The sequence below is a fragment of the Mirounga leonina genome, unplaced genomic scaffold (assembly GCF_011800145.1).
Source record: "Mirounga leonina isolate KUSES-001 unplaced genomic scaffold, KU_Mleo_1.0 Mir_150, whole genome shotgun sequence".
Classification (NCBI taxonomy): domain Eukaryota; kingdom Metazoa; phylum Chordata; class Mammalia; order Carnivora; family Phocidae; genus Mirounga; species Mirounga leonina.
The window spans coordinates 25,929,303-25,943,261 of record NW_023270374.1 but is presented as its reverse complement, the minus strand read 5'-3'; the positions used below and the strand labels follow the sequence as shown (position 1 = coordinate 25,943,261).

General features: G+C 43.0%; 1 protein-coding gene across 5 annotated transcripts in view; it reads right to left on the bottom strand.

Annotated features, from left to right (window-relative positions):
* The window catches only part of RALY (RALY heterogeneous nuclear ribonucleoprotein), an 80,749-nt gene that overhangs the window by 30,772 nt on the left and 36,018 nt on the right, over window positions 1–13,959 (bottom strand). The gene's annotated exons all lie outside the window — the stretch shown is intronic.

Here is a 13,959-nt window from a genome sequence, read left to right as displayed (position 1 = left end):
CTAGGCACTGCTGATCCTCTCATTCAATGGAGCTGGCAATCCCCTTATTCTCAGAACATAATCCAAGCAGAGTCACCATCAACATTATACCAAGGCTCTCACCCTAGAAATCTTTTGATTTATTTGATTTGAGAGGAGTTGCCAATCCCTGATCTAATGGCTCCCAGGCACCCAGTTCTCTGCCTCCCCATCTGGTCCTCTCCAAGTCATAAGTCATATAGAGCCAGCCCAATTACTACTGCTCAGTCATCAACACATTTTCCAAAGTGAGCAGGTAAGCACGTCAGGTTTCCAAATGGTTACAGGAGGAAATATTAAGGCTCTGGTGGGAAAAACATTTAAGAGTGAGGTCAAGAATCTTATCTAAGGGACGCCTGGGTGGCTCAGATGGTTAGGCGTCTGCCTTTGGCTCGGGTCGTGATCCTGGGGTCCTGGGATCGAGCCCCACATCAGGCTCCTGGCTCAGCGGGGAGCCTGCTTCTCCCTCTCCCTCTGCCTCTCCCCCTGCTCATGCTCTATCTCTGTGTCTCAAATGAATAAATAAAATCTTAAAAAAAAAAAAAAGAGTCTTATCTAAGTTTACACAGCTAGAAAACAGCAACACTAGAACGTAGGTACACACTGAATCCTAACCTGACATCTATCTATACACACAAAAAGAACACAAGTGGAAAAAATGAAATTAATGCTTTCTACAATTTTTTAACTTTGAGAGAATTGTAGACTCATGTGCCATAATTATTTTTTTAAAAGGACTTAGCACAGTGCTTGGCACACAGAAAACCCCTAAGTGTTAGCTATTAGATAATTAGAAAAAAGGGAGAGCATCCAGGATGAACCACAGAGGAAGAGTAAGTTTCTCTTTATAGAATCCTTGAGGTGTACACATATAATACCATAAATAATCTTTCCAATGACTCCATTAAGCAGGTATTAACATCCCCCATTTTATAGATAAGAAAATTGCTCTCAAGGGTCAAGTGACTTATCCAAGATTACTTTGTCCCAGTATGTGCCAAAGCTGGGATTCAAATCCAGATATAGCCAACTCCAAACCCTATACCCTTTCCACATTGCTTCTCTGGAGATAAGACTGGGGCTGGACTTCAAAGACAGGCCTGGATATAGACTGGAGGATAAGAGCAGGCTGCTTATTCAAGTGTGGGGATATCATGAACATGGATGCAGAATTTAGCAACATGCTGTCTTTGCAAAGCATGATAGTTCAAAGACACTGGCCAGAACAGTAAATTCACATGACAAAGACCAAATAAAAAAGCTAAGGTAAGAGCACACAGCAGAGCGCCATTAAATGCTAGTTGCTCTTCCCAACTACATGGGTCCCAACTTGATTCCCTTTTGATGGACACTAAGAAAGGGAGGCAGCATGCAGAAAATAAAAAGCCAGAGACTGGGTGGCAAAGGAAATCAAGCTCTGCCACTAACTAGATAGGTGGCCTTAGGCAAATCACCTGCCTTCTCTGGGTTTCTAATATCAGGGGGTTGAAATAAAAGAGTGTCCAAGGACCTCTCTAGCTTTGACCTTCCAGGAAGCAAGCCATTACCAGGTCATGTGTGCAAAGGTGGGTCTGGGAAATGCTAATTATGTGATAAAGAAACGTAGCCTGAAATGAAACACCACAATGGTGTGACAGGAGCCCCGGGCACAAGAGGAGAGAAATAGAGCTGAGTGAGGGAGGGGAGAAGGGATAAAATGAGATTCAAGTTAATCTTGGGTCAAAGCCAGAAGATAGCAGGGAGGCAAAGGCAGGGAAGCTGAACCAAGGTGGTAGCAATCCTGGCCTTGCTGATAACTTGCTGTATGGCCCTGGCTATTGATTACTCAGCCTCATTTTCTCACAGGCCAGACGCACCACAGGGCCCTCTATGTTCTAGCCTCAGCTGCTCCCTCTCCAACCTGATCTCCTGCTTCTTTCCCCTTCAGGGTGCTGCTCCAGCCATACTGTCTGCCTTCTAGTTTTTCTACAAACATGCTCTTACCTTGGGGACTTTCACTTGCTCTTCTATCACCTGAAAATGATCTTCCTCAGAAAGGGGTTCCCGGCCATTTTTTCACCCTTTACTCCTGCTTATCTTTCTTCATAACACATACAAAATGATAGAATAACTAATGATTTACTCAGTTTCTGTCTCCCCCACTACAAGTTCCATGAAGGCAGTCTGTTTTGTTCACTTGTTCACTACCATATCCCAGCTCCACGAGTAGTATCAGGCATATGCTGAATAGAGAACTGAATGGATGAATGGATGAACTGGTCTCGAAAGTTCATTCCAATTCTAGCATGCAATGATTAACATATGGCCTGTGAACTGGAGAACATCTCAGAAGTTCAAGCCCAAGTAAGCTTAGGTCTAACCTCTCCTTCTGGTTCCATTTTTAACATTCACTTTGCCTCAGTGGATCTTCACAAATTATCTCCAAATGTAATACACACACCCTAACACACAGCTACACACATACACAAATAGACAAATACGTATCACTTAATTCAAAGATAATTATCATATGCTATGTATGAAACACAACACACACACAGTATTTCCTTAACCTGGAATATCAGACCTTACACAATTTAGCCAACTTACTGTTAACCTTAACCCTAACCACACTCCATTCCTGATATCCTCTACTCTGGCTACACTGGACTGTTTATACCCTTCTCTGAGACATACACATAAGCTTCTGTGTCTTTGTCCTCACTGGTCTCACTGCTTAGAAGCTGCAGACTCCCCTTCACAATTACCAAATACTTCTTTCACAACTGTCAAATACCTCATCTTTGAAGTCCAACTCCAATATCACCTTCTGTGAAGCCTCCCTTAGTGTCCCCCTCCTCCATCTTCCCGAAGCACTCCACAGTAAGATCTCCACAAGTATATGCTTCCATTATAGTGATCGTCACTGTAGTCTACTTATTTTACCTGCCTGTCATCTTTAATCAACTATGGGCTCTAAAGGCCTTGACCATGCGTTTGCCTTCTCCATATCCCTAAAGACCTATATCCCTGTGCCTGCCACAAATATTTATCAAATTGGGTGTTAACATGGCACCACAACTAAGAACACTTCCTAACCTTCTTTGGTAGACTCCATCAGGCAGTTCTTCCTTCATACTGTCCAAACTGGCTTCCCTAATATTTCTACCCACAAAGGAGTATGAACTCCTTTGGAACGAAGAGCCTGAGAAAGAAGGGGATAGAGAAGCAGCTGGAAAGAGTCTTTGCAGAGCCCTGAATGACAGCCTAAGGAGATTGGATTTATTCTACTAGAGGTTTTAGAAGCAGGAAGTAATAGGAATAAGAAATGTATTTTAAAACCTATGGAGAGAGAAAGGAGGTTACACTTCAGGAGCAAAGACTGGAGGTGGGGAGAGGAGTTAATTGACAATTAAAATAGCCCCAGTGAGAGAGGATTAAAATTTGGCCTTGGGTGGTAGCAATAATGTTCAGAGACAAAACCACATAATGAAAGCAGTTACTTACTTCACCCTAATAGAACTCTGTGCTCAAAACTAACTTCCTCCAGATGGAACTATGTAACCTCTTTGCATCCAAGATGGCCCTGAGGGAAACCAGAAGCAAGGAAAAAGCCTCCCTGGCCAGAGGAAGAAGCAAATCTAGGAAGAGCAAAGGCCAAGCTCCAAGCCAGTGAGGAGAATTGTAGGAGAGAGCTCAAGATCTTACTGATGACTGCTACCAGAAGCTTCAGCAAGGAAGCAAAGTCTGTGCCCTGAGCAGAAAGGTGCCTTCCTGGGTTGGGACAGCTCTAGCTAGCTTTAATACATACAAGAGGCTCTGATAATTTTCAGTGGTGGTAGGTTAAGGAAAATTATCCAAAACTTAGAAATAAGGCAAAAAGATGACTGGGTGACCTTTTAAAGTCATATTAGAACATTTTTTAATATACATCTCAGAGTCATCTGATGCTCATCTGATACTTCTGGAGAATGGAATTTTGTTTAACTTACCATTAGAGCCCAAATGTTTTGAAAACTAAAACTGCAAAGTTGGAGGTTAATGTGTAGAAAACGAAGATGGTGCACTTGTAAGCAGAGGAGATAAGGCCAAGGTTTACATTTTCATTAGGACATTAATCAATTTTGAATCTAATTTACCAATCTAATTTCAGCAATCCTTTTTTCCCCTAACAACATGAAATCCAGTTTCTCAGCTATTCTCTTTCTGGTTTCCATACTCATGAATCAAACAAAACTTGACACATGCTCACCGTATGTATGAGAATTATGCCCTGACAAAGTACAAACTCCCATAGGTCTGCCTATCTCAAAAGAACCAGATGCAAGGAGGCACAAGAAGCCTGACATCCAGGCACAGGATGTTAGTCAAGTGCAACAGGTGGTCACTTAGGAAAGGACATAAAGCTCAGTGTAGTAGAAAGGGCACCAGGCTGAAAGTCAGGAGACCTGCCACTGTGTGACCCTGGGCATATTACTTATTGCCCCTTACTGGGCCTCAATTTCACAATTATAAAGGGTTTTCTGTAAACTTGATGTCTGTTAGTTAAGGTCTCTTCTCACTCTGACATCTTAAAATTCCATCATTTTATGGCAAATGATCCTGGGGAAAATGCAGAGCCAAAAATATATCCTCTTACCCTATTCCTAAAAAATATATCATTAGAAGGGGGTCTCATTAAGAAGCCCCAAGAGTTGAGTAGCAACGGGTGAGGAAGGGGACAAATAGCAAAAGGCTCAGAAAAGGGCAGAGACTAAGGGTCTGCCCCTTTTGCAACTGAAGACTGGGTGGGACCCAAGACCAGGGACAGAACCCTTTGAGGAAGGGCTCAGACTCACTGGCCTTATCAAGATTAAGGATTTGGATTCTAGCTACTGGCTCTATCACATAAAGGCAGGTGCCTTCAGTTTCCTCATAGTAAGATCTCTGCAAGTCAAGTGCTTTGTAACTGAAAAGCAAGTACAGGTCAGACGACCTATTAGAACAATCTTCTTCCTAAATCTCTCGTGTATGTCTCTTCTGCCAGGTCCCCTGAAGGAGGCCTATCAAACTTGAGATATATAGACCCTCTCTCTTCCTTCCCTGCATTTCAGATTTGTTGTCTCACTGCTTAGAAGCTGCAGACTCCCCTTCACAATTACCAAATACTTGTTTCACAACTGTCAAATACCTCATCTTTGAAATCCAACTCCAATATCATCTTCTGTGAAGCCTCAATGCTTGAAATATTCCCCTCATTCAATTCCGAAAATGACAAGTACACTCTTTACGAGGGATTCAGAGTACACTCTTTATGAGGGATTTAGTGTTCCATGTTGGAGATGGAAATCTGGCCTCTTGCTTAGTGCTTGGATCTCTGGGCCACACATCTGGGTCCTGGAGAAGCTGGTGTGAGGCAGGCAGAGAAGAAACTCATGGGAAAATGGCACTGAAGGCATGAAGATATTCCCATTATGCTAAAGCCACTAAATGCCTATTCCTGGGCACTCCTGAATAGTCTACCTTCGGGGAAGGCTAAGGCCAGAGAGGCAGTATGGTACTCAGGGAAGAACTTACTATAGGATCTATGGGGTTAGGAGGACCTGAGTTTAAACCCAGCTCTTTCACAGACTAAGTATGTGACCTCAAGCAAATTCATGTAATTCCTTGAGCCTCAGCTTTTCCCTCTGGAGCTATTAATAACTTAATGAATTATAAAGATTAAGGGAGATAATCTAAAGTACATATCACAGTATTTGGCACATAGTAGACACCTCAATAAATGTTACTCCCATCAAGAGGGAAAGGGCAAATAGCAAAAGACGACTGAATGTGATTCACATGACAGGTAGGGAGGACTTGGGGACAAACCCCAGTCAGCAGCAGATCAGAGCTGCAAGTTGCTCAGAATGGGAATGGGCTGATTTGGAGAGTCTGATGTGCTATTCTAAGAGCATCTGGATCCTGTACCAGCCAAAGCAAATCAAAGAGAAGTGCTTATGGAGCGCTTGTTTCTAAAACAAGTGCGGGCTGTGTTATTGACACACGCCACAGGGGAATTGAGAAGGCTGTTGGCGAATATGTTAAGAAAGCTGACATGCTTTCAGTTCTAATCTCTGCTACAACATACACATGAGTACAACTGACCTTGGCGCTAGAGAAGAAAACTCTGGACAGAGACACAAGAGACCTAGGTTCTGGTCTGAGCTGAACCCTGAGCAGGTGACTTTATCTCTCTGTCCTCAGCTTTTTCTTTCCTCCTCCAAATAAAGGTAATTCTCTTGTGCCTCCTACTCTATTGTCACTCTGTCATCATTTTCAGATGATGATACTACGGCTCTGTAAGATTAAGCTGGTACTGGTAGGAATTTGAATTCAAAGTCTGCTGTCAAAGCCTGTAGTCTTTCTACTCTCCTGCATTACCTCCCAATGTTAAATGAGGGGTTAGACCAGGTGGACCAAGGCATTCCTCAACTTGAAAATTTCTGATTCTTAGTGGCCTGAAACAGTGCTTTCAAAGAGCATTCTAAATACTCTAGGGCTAGACAAAGCTTGGCTTGTTAAGGCTTCACATATAAATGAAATCCTCAACACCACAGAGAGCCAGAAGAAAGTGAACAATGAAATTTTAGAGAGCCCTAAAGAAGCCCTTGGAGAATACATCACCTAATTCGTTTTATAGATGGGGATATGAAGGCTACAGAAACAGAAATAGCTTGACTGGGAACACCACGATAGAGTTAGGTAATGGAGCACAAACTGCGTCCTATGCCTCATGGTCTCTCTCATACTAGGTATCTACTCAGTCTCCAACCTTCTGGGCCATTCTGATTCGCTCTGCTATTTCTTTTCCAAATGCTGGGTGACAAGCAGGTCACTGCCCCTGAAGCAGACTCCCAGACACTTCCAACACCTGCTCATTGCAGATAATGGCTCTTTCTAACTGTCCTTGCTGTACCCTTGAACAGGACTGAAAGTGAGGATTCTTTGACCCCCTCGACTTTTTGTTTCATCTTGACTTTGATGCCTTTGAACCACAGACCCATGTGCCTTTAGAGGCACGGAACTAGAAGGGACATCAGCAATTATAGGTCAACTTTCTACCTCATTCCTTCTTTTTAGAGTGGAAGAAACTGAGGCCCTGAGAGATTAAATGCTTTCCCAAGATGGAGTTAGTAAAACAGGGTTAAGAGCCTGGGTCAGGATATTCACCTTCCATTATAATCTGACACTTAACACGTGGTATCAGAATTTATTTCAATCACTAGTGACTGAACACCAATCCAGCCCAGGCATGTTTTTCATCATCTCCTATTAGCATCCCAATAACCATACAGGCATTTTTGTTCCCCATTTTGCAGATGAGGAAACTACAGCTCAGAGGTACACAAGAAAGGTGTATACTGTAGGTAACTTCTGTCTCCTGCCCTATGCACTTAGTGCAGTAACTCTTGACATATCCTAATTGGGAAGATGGGGGAGGGGGAGGCACTGAGAGAAGGGGGAGGCACTGAGAGAAGGGGGGCAGTGAAGAGTCAGACAATACAAAATGACAGTGCAAAAGAAGCAATTTCTGCTTTGGTGTTAACATGGGTCTTTTGTAGGATAGTTTTGTTATTTTTCTGTATCTGCCCCATTAAATCGTAAATCCCCTCAATTCATGCCCTACTCATCTCAGGGTTCTAACACCAAGTTGCTTATAAACCTTGGTTTCCTGATCTCTTGTTTCCCAGTTTCCCAGCTTGGATTTTTGATCTCTTGGCCTTATTCTTAGGCTCAGGACCCTGCCTCTCTGCCACATCCTTAGAACTGCCCTCTAGCTGATCTGCCCTATAGGACCTGTCAGTCCCTCTGCTGTCTGGCTGCTGCCCCAGTGGGACAGAAAGATCCTTTTTAGTTTTAATGAAAACTAGAGAAGGAAGGAGGGAGACACAGGCCCAATATAGCCCAGAGCCCTTTACATAGTATTCCTTCCCCGCCAAGTGAGCTGGACCTTATTGCTTTCCTGTGACAGCAACCCTCAAGAAAGCCGGCTGTTTCTGGAACCAGAGTAATAGAATGTGGGGAAAGAACAGGGACAGCCGCTTCTTATAGGAGTTGCTCTGGCGGCCTCCCTCAGATTTTCTCCACATAATTCTCTAGGAGCCATCTGATTATTACACTGGCAGACAAGGAACCTCCTGTACCTTACTAAGCTACAAAGTCCACTTTGGTCAGACCTTCATCCCACACCTTGAAGGATAATAATGCACTGCTACTGCCCCTGGACCTTCTCAGACTCTGTCCCTGGTCCCTATTGCCAGAATTACTAACATGAATAGTCCCTTAGATTTGTACAGTATTTAACAGTTTTATACAGCACTTAGTTGACATGTGCCTGACACAATTCGATGGCAGAAGTTGTTATTCTTTGTTTACAGATGAGGGAACTAAAGACCACAAATAAGTAACCAACAAGCCCAGGCATTGCTCAGAGCTCTTCCACCTCAATGTTACCTAAGGGATCTGCACTTAAGCCTTATTTCTTTAGTAGAATTAAATTTCTGCTTAGAATCTCAGTCATTAACTGGCAATAGAGGTATTCTGCAAGGTCTCGAAAGCCATCTTGAAGCCTCTGAAGTCTGTGAGGCGTGCAGCTATCTCAGCCAACTCCGTGTATCAGCAAAATCTCCTCAGAAGCCGGGGGAGCTCTGGCTTTCTGTGTGTCACCTGCCCTCCTCCTACATGAAGTTCAGGCCTGACCCAAATCCTGACGTGGGACGGGCAAGACTGAGGCTGCCTAGCACTAGGGGTCTCGCCCTAGCCCCCTCCCTCCCAGTGGGTAACACATACAATGTAGACAACTTGTCCACCCCATTGTTTCTGAGATAGGCCCTCTCAGAAGCTCTACATACTGAAGACCACTTGTTTGGGCTGCAAAGCACCTTAAAAAACAAAACAAAACAAAAAACCCGAAGTCTTAAGAAATTAGAAAAAGAAGAGCAAACCAGCCCCTAAGAAAGCTGAAGTTAGGAAATAATAAAGATTACAGAAAGAAATCAGTGGAACAGAAAAACAACAGAACCAAAAGTTGGTTCTTTGAAAAGATCAACAAAATTGGCAAACATTAAGTAAGACTGACCAAGAAAAAAAGAGAAAATACAAATTGCCAAAACCAGGAATTAAAAAGGGGATACCACTACTGATCTTACAGAAATTAAAGGGATTATAAGGGAATACTATGAGCAACTTTTATTTTATTTTTATATTTATATGTATGTATGTACATATGTATGTATTTAAGATTGTATTTATTCAGTTGAAAGAGAGAGAGAACACAAGCAGGGGGTTAGGAAGAGGGAAAGGGAGAAGCAGACTCCCTGCTGAGCCAGGAGCCAGATGCAGGGCTCAATCCCAGGATCTGGAGATCATGACCTGAGCCAAAGGCTGACACTTAACCATCTGAGCCACCAGGCACCCCCATGAACGACTTTAAACCTAGAAACTAGTCAATTTAGATGAAATGAAAACATTTCAAGAAAGGCCCAAATTATCAAACATGACTCAGAAAGAAACAGAAAATCTGAGTAGACCTACAACAAGCAAAAAAAACCCCAAAAAACCCCAAGAAACAAAAATTAAATTAATAATTAAAAATCTTCCAAAAGAGAAAAGCCCAGGCCCACACTGGCCTCCCTGATAAATTGTATCACACAATCAAAAAGGAAGTAATACCTACCCTTCACAAACTCCTCCAGAAAACAGAGGAGGGGGAAACACTCTCCAATTCAATCTATGAGGCCAGTTATTATTACTATGATACCAAAATCAAAGACATCACAAAAAAAACAAACAACAACAACAAAAAACAATATTCCTCATGAACATAGATGCAAAAATATTCACCAAAATAGCAATGCAAATCCCATGCCATTTAAAAAGGATCATACACTCTGACCAAGTGGGATCTACTCTGGAGTACAAGGTTGGTTTGATATCCAAAAATCAATGTAGTGCCATATTAGTAGAATAAAGAACAAAAAACATAAATCTACAAAACCCAACATCCATCCATAGTAAAACCTCTCAGTAAATTAGGAATAGAAGGGAACTTACTTAGCCTGATAAAAGTCATCTACAGAAAACTCTATAGCTAATACCATACTTTATAGTAAAAGACCGAACACTTTCTTCCTAAAATTGGGAACAAGGTAAGAGTGTCTGCTCTCACCAATTCTATTCAACATTGTGCTGGAGGTCTTAACTGGTGCAATCAGGCACAGGGATTTTTTTTTCTTTTTTAACTGGATGTCAGATTATATCACTCCTCTACTCACAACAATTTAACAGCTTCCTGTTTCACTCAGAATAAAGCCCTGCATGATCTGGGTCCCTGTCTACCCTTATGACTTCTCCATACTCCACACTCCCTCTTGCTCACTCCACTTCCAGCCACCTGGCTTCCTTTTGCTCCTCGAACACAATAAGCATGCAACGGTTTCAGGGTCTCTGAACTTGCTGAACTCTATGCCTGGAATGTTATTCCCCAAGATACACACAGAGCTCACTACTTCAGATCCTGCATATTTCTGCACAGATCTATTTTCTCACAGAGGCCTTTTTTCATTGCAATGTCCCACTCTGTTCCCTTACCCTGCTGCTGTATTTTTCTTCATACATATTCATTTGTTTATCTGTTTTCCTCCACTAGAATCTAAACTACAAAAGAGAAAACTATCTTCTTCACTGCTATATTTCAAAGCTGTGCCTGGCACATGGTTGACAATAATACTCACTGAATGAATGTCTTAAAAAATAAAGTTTTATAGGGGCACCTGGGTGGCTCAGTTGGTTAAGCGGCTGCCTTTGGCTCAGGTCATGATCCCAGGGTCCTAGGATCGAGCCATGCATCGGGCTCCCTGCTCTGCAGGAAGCCTGCTTCTCCCTCTCTCACTCCCCCTGCTTGTGTTCCCTCTCTCGCTATGTCTCTGTCAAATAAATAAATAAAATCTTTAAAAAATAAAGTTTTATACAGGAGAATGAATAAAAAGAAGGCAGGGGGGAAACCAGTGGCTCAAGAGGCTGAGAAAGACCAGGGTTTCAGGTCTTTATATATAGGAAAGAGCCAGTATAGAATAATAGAAAAAACTCGGTTGTCTAGAGCTGGATTCTTCTGGGTTCTAAGCTTAGCTCTTCCAATCACTGCCTGTTTGTCTCTCTCGAAGCCTCAGTAATTTCTAAAATGAGAATATCACCACCTACCTCCCAAGCTGCTATGAAAATGAAATCAACTTATGTAGAGCATTCAGTATAGCATCTGATAATATAGTAGACATTATAAATAATTTAGCGTTTTCTGATACCCCCGGTCTCAAGAGGAACCTAGAACTACCTTCAAAATTACCAACTTCACTTCACTGAAGCACACAGATGTCTGCCCCTAAACTGAATGGCCTCCATACTCATTTTAACTTCTCTTTCTTATCATTCTTCTTTCATCCTTCCCTTACTGTTAGCTCTCAGCTCTCACCTCTTGCTGCTGTTAATATATAGCAGTTCCTCCTCCCTTTTTGATATGCTGCTTTGAATCTTATGGGGGTTTAGAAACCAGATTGCTAAACCTGTTACAACAACATATAAAAATAGGAATAAATTAGTGCTGTGCAAGGGCTTAAGGATGACAATGCTTTGCTTCCTTCTTTTTAGTTGAAATTTGTTTTTAGTAGAAACTTGAGTATGTTAGATAAATAAGCAAGATACTTTTTTACATGGAATCATTCATATTTTGAAACAATCAATGATGGAACTTCTTCAGAGGGCAGCTGGTACAAAAACAGTAAGGTCCAAGTTGGGCACCCAGGCCATGGGAAAGCCAGAAGCTACAGAACTTAGGTTAACCAGACAATAAGAGGTGGCAGCAAGAGCCTGGAGATTCAGAGTAGGAGGGAAGGTTGGCTAATGTGGATTCCAAGAGCACCAGGTTGGGAACAGACCCCTCTGTACACCTTCACAAAGAAGGAAGAACAAAATGTCACTGTTAGAGAATGTAAAGAGAGTGGCCTAGATCACTGGCCAAGGGCAAGAGAGAGATGGTGGGAAAACTGGATGACCATGGCCTCTGATAAGATTATGAGGCCATAGTATAAGTGCCTTTTCCACTAGTAGTTGGGAGGGTGAGGGATGGAGATGGGCAGGGTACTTAAGGCCAAAATAGGAACAGCCTTCCTCTTCTGAGAGGACAGTAGGAAACAAGGCAAGATCTATGTGGAATTAGTGAGTACAGACACATGCTGGGGACGGGCCCTTGAAAAGTGCTTTAATATCTGTGCTAACAGTGGCCTGGGAGCCAGGCAGTGTGAGTGCATTTAAACCTGCACTCTGCAACCCACCTGCTGCAAATCATGCTGCCTATGCTGCCTGGCTTTGTTTCTGTGCCTTGGAATCCCTTCCTTTGTGGAAAGATTGAGCTTCAGGGAGAATCTGCACAAGAGGAGGAAAAAAAGGGCATGGAAGAAGATTGACAGCACAAATTTCCAAAGCAAAACCTTCCCTTTTCCCTTTGGGGAGTGGAGTAGCAAATAGGTCAGGGACTAAGGTGCCAGGGATACTTATAATGCTTTCTTCTCACTTTCTCTCATTTCAGTCATGGTGCTTTACAATTCACAGAGCTTTCCAACATGCATTTCTCATTTGATTCTCTACAACATCCTGCAGGCTGGTATACATACAATAGACATGTGGGGGTGCGGGGAAGCATTCCAATTTTCTAAATAGGGGAGGGGAGGTTGTCCAAGGACAAATGTTGAGAAAGAAGATAAAAATCCAGGTTTCCCAACCCCAGTCCAGCTGTCTAGGTCCCTATCTCTGCTGGCCCAAGTGTTTACAGTATCTCAAGTGTTACAGGTGTTTTCTTCTCCTTCTAGTTATATTGAACCTGGGCCTCTAACTGCTAGAAAACTCTATCAGCCTCTTGGCTCCCTCACTAGAAATGCCACTGCCTCAGAAAGGACCCCCAACTCCTGCCTGCCCTGCTGGGCCCCTCAAATAACTAGACCTCCACCTCCTTCCTGAATCCCTAAGGAGGTCTGTCTTCTTGAACCTTCTAAGAAAAATCAGGATTCCAGGGAGATTAGCAGTCCAAGGAAAGCCTACCAAGTCAGGGAGAGCAATGGTATTTACAATAGACTGACCAGATCTAACATCAGCTTTAAAGATTCTCAGATGCGGGGGCACCTGGGTGGCTCAGTTGGTTAAGCGACTGCCTTCGGCTCAGGTCATGATCCTGAAGTCCCTGGATCGAGTCCCGCATCGGGCTCCCTGCTTGGCGGGGAGTCTGCTTCTCCCTCTGACCCTCCCCCTTCTCATGTGCTCTCTCTCTCTCATTCTCTCTCTCAATAAATAAAATCTTTAAAAAAAAAAAAAAAAAGATTCTCAGATGCGAACCTCAGGCAAATTATTGAAGCTTCCAGAGCCTCAATTCCCTCAGCCATAAAATGGGGTTTTGTCTAGATTAAATGAGACCATAACACAATTGGTTCTTAATGTGTTGATCTCCCTTCCCATCTTACTATCTATGGTTTTCCCTCTAAGTTTCCCCTGACTTCCCTTTCACACGGCCCCAGCTCTTTCATTCCATCCTCACCACCATTCATAACCACATTTTCCAGGACTGATAAAACTGGTTTCTGAAGTTGACTAGGGGCTTGGTAGGTCACAGTCAAGACTGCAATCAGGAAAGTTTCTAAGGGCTATGAGGTCATGTTAAGAGAGCTTATAGGAGAATGCGCTTAGCTACCAGGTCCAAGATAACTTCCAAGACAAAGCAGCTGGCAGAAGCCAGAAGGAATTGAGCCTGCTTTGCCTTATTCACCGCAAATGACCCCAAACCATCTTACGGCAGTTCCAAGAAAGCCAAGTTCAATGCTCCCCCCAGTACAGGAGCCTGCCTATGCTAGTCTCTCAGACATGGAGTAGGAGAGTAACAGCCTAGAAGTTACCTGTACT